This window comes from Arachis ipaensis, chromosome B2 (assembly GCF_059453495.1).
Source record: "Arachis ipaensis isolate K30076 ecotype BB chromosome B2, ASM5945349v1, whole genome shotgun sequence".
In the NCBI taxonomy this organism is placed as follows: Eukaryota; Viridiplantae; Streptophyta; class Magnoliopsida; order Fabales; family Fabaceae; genus Arachis; species Arachis ipaensis.
This window is the reverse complement of record NC_142437.1, coordinates 88,652,424-88,662,499: the sequence shown is the minus strand read 5'-3', so window position 1 is coordinate 88,662,499 and position 10,076 is coordinate 88,652,424. Positions and strand designations below refer to the sequence as shown.

Here is a 10,076-nt window from a genome sequence, read left to right as displayed (position 1 = left end):
GACAAAGAAGCTGAAGCAAGGTTAGAGCTTACAACACAGACACATGCTTAAGTGGCGCTTTCAGGTGGCAGCAGTAGCGGCGTGGAACTCCAGCGACGCAGCAGCAAGCATAAATGGCGGCGAACAGATCGGCGAGGGCGGCCTCCTTCCAGTAGCGGCAACGGGATGCGAACGACCATCCTCTCCCCGCGGACTCTCTCCTCCGCTTCACCTATGAACGACGGCGATGCTGGCTCCCCTCGGCGACGACAACGGCACGGACAGCAGCAGTTAGAGGTGGCGAGCTTAAGCCGCGATGAGGAACAGCGGAACGGTGTTGTTCTTCTTCTCCTCTTGCTCCCTCCTCCGTGTCAGACCAGCGGCGATGGTGGCGAGCGGCGAGCAGCTCGGCGGCGAAGGCGAGACCCACCAACGCTGGCTCGTCCCTCTCTTCCTCTCCTTCCTCTCATTCTTCTCCGTTTCTCTCATCTCCTCCGCGTAGGGTGTGCGTGTGTTTACTGTGTGTGTGCTTGTGTTTGTGTGTGTGTGTTGGTGAGGTGGGTGTCAGCATGTGAGGTGAGGGGTGAGGAGTGCAGCTAGGGTTTCACTTAGGGTAAAGAAAAAAATTGTGGTTTAATTAGGGTTAGGATTTGTGTATGGAATTGGAAATTTGGGGGTTTAATTTGATACTAATTGAATCCTTAAAATTATTTTAAAATATTATTTGTTGTATCAAAATACTATTTAGTTTAGAATCAAATACTCTAATTGAAATTATGACATAATAAGATTAATTTTCTTTATTTCTAAAAGTTAAAGTATTAAATCGTAAAAATATCAATTAGTTGAATTAAGTCATATAAAAGCTCTTATTATTTCATAACTACTAACTTTATAATTTAAATACAGAAAATAACTCAATAATTAAAAAATTAGATAAAATCTTAATTTAAATAGTCCAATCTCATTATTTTTGGATTTCTAAAACTTTAATTTTAAATAGGAAAGTAATCCATAATTATAGAGTTTGGAAGAAAATCTTAATTTATTTCAAAACCAATTAATCAAAACTGTCTTTAATTATCTTTAATAAAAATAGTTTCTAAAATTAAAACTGTAAATAAATATAAAATTTGAAATTAGTTCATAGTAGACTTTTAAAAAATTTTGGGTCTTACATTTCACCCACCTTATAAAAATTTTTGTCCTCGAAAATTAAAGTAATATATAAGTTATAAACCATTATTTTATGGTTTATATTGTGTTTAATTGTGTGATTTTATCAAATCTTTACCCACTTATTCATATGATTAGCATGTATTTACAATTCCTTTCCAAAATTACTCCATGGTTGAAAACTTGCTTCCTAGAGGCTCTTAATTAGGTATTTTAATTCTCCTTTATTCCATTCGATGCCGTGATCCCTGTGTTAAGTGTTTCAGGCTTTATAGGGCATGAATGACTTGCAAATTGGAGAGGAGGCTTGCAAAAATAGAAGGAACACAAGAAATTAAGGAGATGACTAGCGAGAAGCGACGCGGACGCATGGCTCACGCGACCGCGTGAAATGGAGAAATCGTAGTGACGCGCTCGCGTGCCTGACGCGAACGCGTGAATTGGAAGCTGCACGAGTGACGTGAATGCGTGGATGATGAGCGGATAATTTATACGCTTTTTGACATTGTTTTTAGTATGTTTTTAGTAGGATCTAGTTACTTTTAGGGATGTTTTTAATAGATTTTGTGTTAAATTCACATTTCTGGACTTTACTATGAGTTTGTGTGTTTTTCTATGATTTCAGGTATTTTCTGGCTGAAATTGAAGGACTTGAGCAGAAATCAGATTCAGAGGTTGAAAAAGGACTGCTGATGCTGTTGGATTCTGACCTCCCTGCACTCAAAGTGGATTTTCTGGAGCTACAGAACTCGAAATGGCGCGCTTCCAATTGCGTTGGAAAGTAGACATCCAGGGCTTTCCAGCAATATATAATAGTCCATACTTTGGCCAAGAATTGATGACGTAAACTGGCGTTCAACGCCAGCTTTCTACCCAAATCTGGCGTCCAGCGCCAGAAAAGGATCCACAACCAGAGTTGAACGCCCAAACTGGCACAAAAACTGGCGTTCAACTCCACAAATAGCCTCTGCACGTGCTACACTTAAGCTCAGCCCAAACACACACCAAGTGGGCCCCGGAAGTGGATTTATGCATCAATTACTTACTCATGTAAACCCTAGTAGCTAGTTTATTATAAATAGGACCTATTACTATTGTATTAGCCATCTTTGGATTACCTTATGATCCTCTGATCACGTTTTAGGGGGCTAGCCATCTCGGCCATGCCTGGACCTTCACTTATGTATTTTTAACGGTAGAGTTTCTACACTCCATAGATTAAGGAGTGGAGCTCTGCTGTTCCTCAAAGATTAATGCAAAGTACTACTGTTTTCTATTCAATTCTTCTTATTTCGCTTCTAAGATATCCATTCGCATCCAAGAACGTGATGAAGGTGATGATTATGTGTGACGCTCATCATCCTTCCCCCTTATGAACGCGTGCCTGACAAATACTTCTGTTCTACATGAAATAAGCTAGAATGAGTATCTCTTAGATCTCCTAACCAGAATCTTCGTGGCGTAAGCTAGAATGATGGCGGCATTCAAGAGAATCCGGAAGGTCTAAACCTTGTCTGTGGTATTCTGAGTAGGATTCAATGATTGAATGACTGTGACGAGCTTCAAACTCGCGATTGTTGGGCGTTAGTGACAGACGCAAAAGGAGGGTGAATCCTATTCCAGCATGATCGAGAACCGACAGATGAATAGCCGTGCCGTGACAGGGTGCGTGAGCATATTATTCACTGAGAGGAGGGGATGTATCCACTGACAACGGTGATGCCCTTGCATAAAGCCAGCCATGGAAAGGAGTAAGACTGATTGGATGAAGATAGCAGGAAAGCAGAGGTTCAGAGGAACGAAAGCATCTCCATTCGCTTATCTGAAATTCCTATCAATAAATTACATAAGTGTCTCTATCCCTATTTTATTATTTATAATTCGAAAACCACATAATTATTTTATATCCGCCTGACTGAGATTTACAAGGTGACCATAGCTTGCTTCATACCAACAATCTCCGTGGGATTCGACCCTTACTCACGTAAGGTATTACTTGGACGACCCAGTGCACTTGCTGGTTAGTTGTATCGAAGTTGTGACAGACTGTAAAACTAGATCAGAATATCTGGCCTAAGAAGCCATTACCAGAGATCACAATTTCGTGCACCAAGTTTTTGGCGCCGTTGCCGGGGATTGTTCGAGTTTGGACAACTGACGGTTCATCTTGTTGCTTAGATTAGGTAATTTTCTTTTTGTTTTATTTTCAAAAATTTTTCAAAAATCTTTCAAAAATCTTCTCACCTGTTTTCGAAAAAAAAAAAATGTTTTTAAAAATATATTTTTCTTCAAAAATTTTAAGAATGAATTCTAGTGTTTCATATAACATGTTTTAGCTTGACTGGCCATGAAGCCATGTCTAATTCCCAGGATTTTGATTGAGGACTATGAATTCATTACTCCCTTTTTCCCAAATGTTTTCAAAAAATTATACAAAAATCCAAAAAAAATTAGAAAATAAAAAAAAAAATCAAAAAAATATTTTTTGTGTTCTTGTTTGAGTCTTGAGTCATGTTATAAGTTTGGTGTCAATTGCATGTGCATCTTGCATTTTTTCGAAAATTTCATGCATTCATGGTGTTCTTCATGATCTTCAAGTTGTTCTTGGTAAGTCTTCTTGTTTGATCTTGATGATTTTTTGTTTTGTGTCTTTTCATGTTTATCATATGCATTTTTGAATTCTTAGTGCCTAAGCATTAAAGAATTCTAAGTTTGGTGTCTTGCATGTTTTCTTTGCATTAAAAGTTTTTCAAAATTGTGTCTATGATGTTCATCTTGGCATTCAAAGTGTTCTTGGTGTTCATCTTGACATTCATAGCATTCTTGCATGCATCACATGTTTTGATCTAAAAATTTCATGCATTGCATAATTTTCATGTTTTTCATAAAAATTTCAAAAATCAAAAAATATCTTTCCTTTTTTTTCTCTCATCAAATTCGAAAATTTGGATTGACTTTTTCAAAAGTTTTTAAAATCAAATTGTTTCTCATGAGTCAAATCAAATTTTCAATTTGAAAATCTTATCTTTTTCAAAATCTTTTTCAAAAATCAAATCTTTTTCAAAATTCTTGGTTATTTTCGAAAATTCCAAAAATAATTTTCAAAAATCTTTTTCTCATTTTTATATCAAATTTTCGAAAATACCATAATCAATTAATGTTTTGATTCAAAAATTTTAAGTTTGTTACTTGCTTGTTAAGAAAGATTCAAACTTTAAGTCCTAGAATCATATCTTGTGATTTCTTGTGAATCAAGTCATTAATTGTGATTTTAAAAATCAAATCTTTTTCAAAAACTAATTTCTATCATATCTTTTCAAAAAAAAAAAAATATCTTCTTATCTTATCTTTTTCAAAATTTGATTTCAAAATATCTTCTCTAACTTCCCAACTTCTTATCTTTTCAAATTTGTTTCAACTAACTAACTAACTTTTTGTTTGTTTCTTAACTTTTTCAAAACTACCTAACTAATTCTCTCTCTCTCATTTTTCGAAAATATCTTCCCCCTTTTTCAAAATTTCTTTTTAATTTATTAATTATTTTAATTTTTAAATCTTAATTTTCGAAAATTACTAACATTTTTCAAAAACTATTTTCAAAAATCACTAACTCTTTTTCAAAAATTATTTTCGAAAATTCTCTTCTCTCTCATCTCCTTCTATTTTTTTTATTTATTCATCTACTAACATCTCTCCCTCATTCAAAAAAAAAAAAGGATCTCTATTATTATTATTTTTCTGTGCCTTCTTCTTTGTCATATGAGCAGGAGCAAGGACAAGAATATTCTTGTTGAAGCAGATCCAGAACCTGAAAGGACTCTGAATTACAACTAACCAGTAAGCACCTGTTAGGAATTTTCAAACAAGAAGAGGAGATGGCAGCCGAAAATAATAATAATGCAAGGAGGATGCTTGGTGACTTTACTGCACCTAATTCCAATTTACATGGAAGAAGCATCTCCATTCCTGCCATTGGAGCAAACAAATTTGAGCTGAAACCTCAATTAGTTTCTCTGATGCAGCAGAACTGCAAGTTTCATGGACTTCCATCTGAAGATCCTTTTCAGTTCTTGACTGAATTCTTGCAGATATGTGATACTGTTAAGACTAATGGAGTAGATCCTGAAGTCTACAGGCTCATGCTTTTCCCTTTTGCTGTAAGAGACAGAGCTAGATTATGGTTGGATTCTCAACCCAAAGACAGCCTGAACTCTTGGGATAAGCTGGTCACGGCTTTCTTAGCCAAGTACTTTCCTCCTCAAAAGCTGAGCAAGCTTAGAGCTGATGTTCAAACCTTCAGACAGAAAGAAGGTGAATCCCTCTATGAAGCTTGGGAAAGATACAAACAGTTGACCAAAAAGTGTCCTTCTGACATGCTTTCAGAATGGACCATCCTGGATATATTCTATGATGGTCTGTCTGAGTTATCTAAGATGTCATTGGATACTTCTGCAGGTGGATCCATTCACCTAAAGAAAACGCCTGCAGAAGCCCAAGAACTCATTGACATGGTTGCTAATAACCAGTTCATGTACACTTCTGAAAGGAATCCTGTGAGCAATGGGACGCCTATGAAGAAGGGAGTTCTTGAGGTTGATACTCTGAATGCCATATTGGCTCAGAATAAAATATTGACTCAGCAAGTCAATATGATTTCTCAGAGTCTGCATGGAATGCAAGCTGCATCCAACAGTACTCAAGAGGCATCTTCTGAAGAAGAAGCCTATGATCCTGAGAACCCTGCAATAGCAGAGGTAAATTACTTAGGTGAACCTTATGGAAACACCTATAACTCAACATGGAGAAATCATCCAAATTTCTCATGGAAGGATCAAAAGCCCCAACAAGGCTTTAATAATGGTGGAAGAAACAGGTTTAGCAATAGCAAGCCTTTTCCATCATCCACTCAGCAACAGACAGAGAACTCTGAACAAAATGCTTCTAATTTAGCAAATCTAGTCTCTGATCTATCTAAGGCCACTGTAAGTTTCATGAATGAAACAAGGTCTTCCATTAGAAATCTGGAAGCACAAGTGGGCCAGCTGAGTAAAAGGATCACTGAAATCCCTCCTAGTACTCTCCCAAGTAATACAGAAGAGAACCCAAAAGGAGAGTACAAGGCCATTGACATAAGCGCCATGGCCGAACCTGTAAGGGAAGGAGAGGACGTGATTTCCAAGGAGGAAGACCTCCTGGGACGTCTAGTGATCAATAAGGAGCTTCCCTCTGAGGAACCAAAGGACTCTAAGGCTCATCTAGAGACCATAGAGATTCCATTGAACCTCCTTATGCCCTTCATGAGCTCTGATGAGTATTCCTCTTCTGAAGAGAATGAGGATGTTACTGAAGAGCAAACTGCCAAGTTTCTTCGTGCAATCATGAAGCTGAATGCCAAATTATTTGGCATTGATGCTTGGGAAGTTGAACCTCCCTTGTTCATCAATGAACTAAGTGATCTGGATCAACTGACATTGCCTCAGAAGAGACAGGATCCTGGAAAGTTCATAATACCCTGCACCATAGGCACCATGATCTTTAAGGCTCTGTGTGACCTTGGTTCAGGAATAAACCTCATGCCCCTCTCTGTAATGGAGAAACTGGGAATCTATGGGGTGCAAGCTGCTAAAATCTCACTAGAGATGGCAGACAGCTCAAGAAAACAGGCTTATGGACAAGTAGAGGATGTATTAGTAAAGGTTGAGGGCCTTTACATCCCTGCTGATTTCATAGTCCTGGATACTGGAAAGGAAGAGGATGAATCCATCATCCTAGGAAGACCTTTCCTGGCCACAGCAAGAGCTGTGATTGATGTTGACAGAGGTGAAATAGTTCTTCAATGGAATGAGAACTCCCTTGTGTTTAAAACTCAAGGATCTCCCTCTGCAACCATGGAGAGGAAGCAGAAAAAGCTTCTCTCAAAGCAGAGTCAACCAGAGCCCCCACAGTCAAACTCTAAGTTTGGTGTTGGGAGGCCACAACCAAACTCTAAGTTTGGTGTTGAACTCCCATATCCAAACTCTAAGTTTGGTGTTGGAGAGTCTCAACAAAGCTCTGCACATCTGTGAGGCTCCATGAGAGCTCACTGTCAAGCTATTGACATTAAAGAAGCGCTTGTTGGGAGGCAACCCAATGTTTATCTAATTCTTATTTTTATTGTTTTTCATGTTTTCTTAGGTTCATGATCATGTGGAGTCACAAAATAAATATAAAAATTGAAAACGGAATCAAAAACAGCAGAAGAAAAATCACACCCTGGAGGAGCATCTGTCTGGCGTTCAAACGCCAGAACAGAGCATAGTTCTGGTGCTGAACGCCCAGAATGGGAGCATCCTGGCGCTGAACGCCCAGAACAAGCATGGTTCTGGCGTTCAACGCCAGAAATGGCAGCAAAGGGGCGTTGAACGCCCAAAATGGGCACCAACCTGGCGCTGAACACCCAGAGTTGTGTGCAAGGGCATTTTACATGCCTAAATTGGTGCAGGGATGTAAATACCTTGACACCTCAGGATCTGTGGACCCCACAGGATCATCTCAGGATCAGTGGACCCCACAGGATCCCCACCTACCTCATCATCTCTCTTTCCATTCATGATCATCCCTTCTTTTTTTCCATTTACCACTCACATCCATACACCCACTACCTTCAAAAATTCAACATCTCTCTCCCACCCAATCCCACCCATATGGCCGAATACACACTCCCATCCATCTCCCCCATATCTTCTTCTTATTCTTCTATTCTTCCTTCTTTTGCTCGAGGGCGAGCAACATTCTAAGTTTGGTGTGGTAAAAGCATAGCTTTTTTGTTTTTTCCATAACCATTGATGGCACCTAAGGCCAGAGAAACCTCTAGAAAGAGGAAAGGGAAGACAAAAGCTTCCATCAAGGGTCTATAGCTCAGTGGTAGAACATTTGACTGCAAATCAAGAGATCCCTGAGATACCTCAAGGGAAACATTTTCTTCCACACAATTATTGGAAGCAACTAAGGGTGGAACATCAAGAGCACTCCATCATCCTTCATGAAATCAGAGAAGATCTAAAAGCACTGAAGGAGGAGCAACAAAGGCAAGGAAGAGACATAGAAGAGCTCAAGGACATCATTGATTCCTCAAGAAGGAAATGCCACCATCACTAAGGTGGATTCATTCCTTGTTCTTAATTCTTCTGCTTTTCGTTTTCCATGATATGTGCTTATCTATGTTTGTGTCTTCATTACATGATCATTAGTAGTTAGTAACTCTGTCTTAAAGTTATAAATGTCCTATGAATCCATCACCTCTCTTAAATAAAAAAAATGTTTTAATTCAAAAGAACAAGAAGTACATGAGTTTTGAATTTATCCTTGAACTTAGTTTAATTATATTGATGTGGTGATAATGCTTCTTGTTTTCTGAATGTATGCTTGAACAGTGCATATGTCTTTTGAAGTTGTTGTTTAAGAATGTTAAATATGTTGGCTCTTGAAAGAATGATGACTAGGAGACATGTTATTTGATAATCTGAAAAATCATAAAAATGATTCTTGAAGCAAGAAAAAGCAGCAAAGAGCAAAGCTTGCAGAAAAAAAAATATGGGTGAAAAAAAAAATAGAAAGAAAAAGCAAGCAGAAAAAGCCAAAAGCTCTTAAAACCAAGAGGCAAGAGCAAAAAGCCAATAACCCTTAAAACCAAAAGGCAAGGGCAAATAAAAAGGATCCCAAGGCTTTGAGCATCAGTGGATAGGAGGGCCTAAAGGAATAAAATCCTGGTCTAAGCGGCTAAACCAAGCTGTCCCTAACCATGTGCTTGTGGCGTGTAGGTGTCAAGTGAAAACTTGAGACTGAGCGGTTAAGGTCAAGGTCCAAAGCAAAAAAAAAAAAAAAGAGTGTGCTTAAGAACCCTGGACACCTCTAATTGGGGACTTTAGCAAAGCTGAGTCACAATCTGAAAAGGTTCACCCAATTATGTGTATGTGGCATTTATGTATCCGGTGGTAATACTGGAAAACAAAATGCTTAGGGCCACGGCCAAGACTCATAAAGAAGCTGTGTTCAAGAATCATCATGCTGAACTAAGAGAGTCAATAACACTATTCGAAATCTGAAGTTCCTATAGATGCCAATCATTCTGAACCTCAATGGATAAAGTGAGATGTCAAAACTATTCAAGAGGCAAAAAGCTATAAGTCCCGCTCATACGATTGAAGCTCTGTTTCATTGATAGTTTGGAATTTATAGTATATTCTATTCTTTTTATCCTATTTTGATTTTCAGTTGCTTGGGGACAAGCAACAATTTAAGTTTGGTGTTGTGATGAGCGGATAATTTATACGCTTTTTGACATTGTTTTTAGTATGTTTTTAGTAGGATCTAGTTACTTTTAGGGATGTTTTTAATAGATTTTGTGTTAAATTCACATTTCTGGACTTTACTATGAGTTTGTGTGTTTTTCTGTGATTTCAGGTATTTTCTGGCTGAAATTGAGGGACTTGAGCAGAAATCAGATTCAGAGGTTGAAAAAGGACTGCTGATGCTGTTGGATTCTGACCTCCCTGCACTCAAAGTGGATTTTCTGGAGCTACAAAACTCGAAATGGCGCGCTTCCAATTGCGTTGGAAAGTAGACATCCAGGGCTTTCCAGAAATATATAATAGTCCATACTTTGGCCAAGAATTGACGACGTAAACTGGCGTTCAACGCCAGCTTTCTACCCAAATCTGGCGTCCAGCGCCAGAAAAGGATCCAAAACCAGAGTTGAACGCCCAAACTGGCACAAAAACTGGCGTTCAACTCCACAAATGGCCTCTGCACGTGCTACACTTAAGCTCAGCCCAAACACACACCAAGTGGGCCCTGGAAGTGGATTTATGCATCAATTACTTACTCATGTAAACCCTAGTAGCTAGTTTATTATAAATAGGACCTATTACTATTGTATTAGG

At 38.4% G+C, this 10,076-nt stretch overlaps 1 non-coding gene across 1 annotated transcript; it reads right to left on the bottom strand.

Annotated features, from left to right (window-relative positions):
- Positions 1-5,426: 5,426 nt before the first annotated feature.
- On the bottom strand, positions 5,427-5,534 carry LOC148574758 (small nucleolar RNA R71). The gene has a single exon (XR_015905719.1). It is a non-coding gene; the product is annotated as a small nucleolar RNA R71 (small nucleolar RNA).
- Between the last annotated feature and the right edge of the window lie 4,542 nt (positions 5,535-10,076).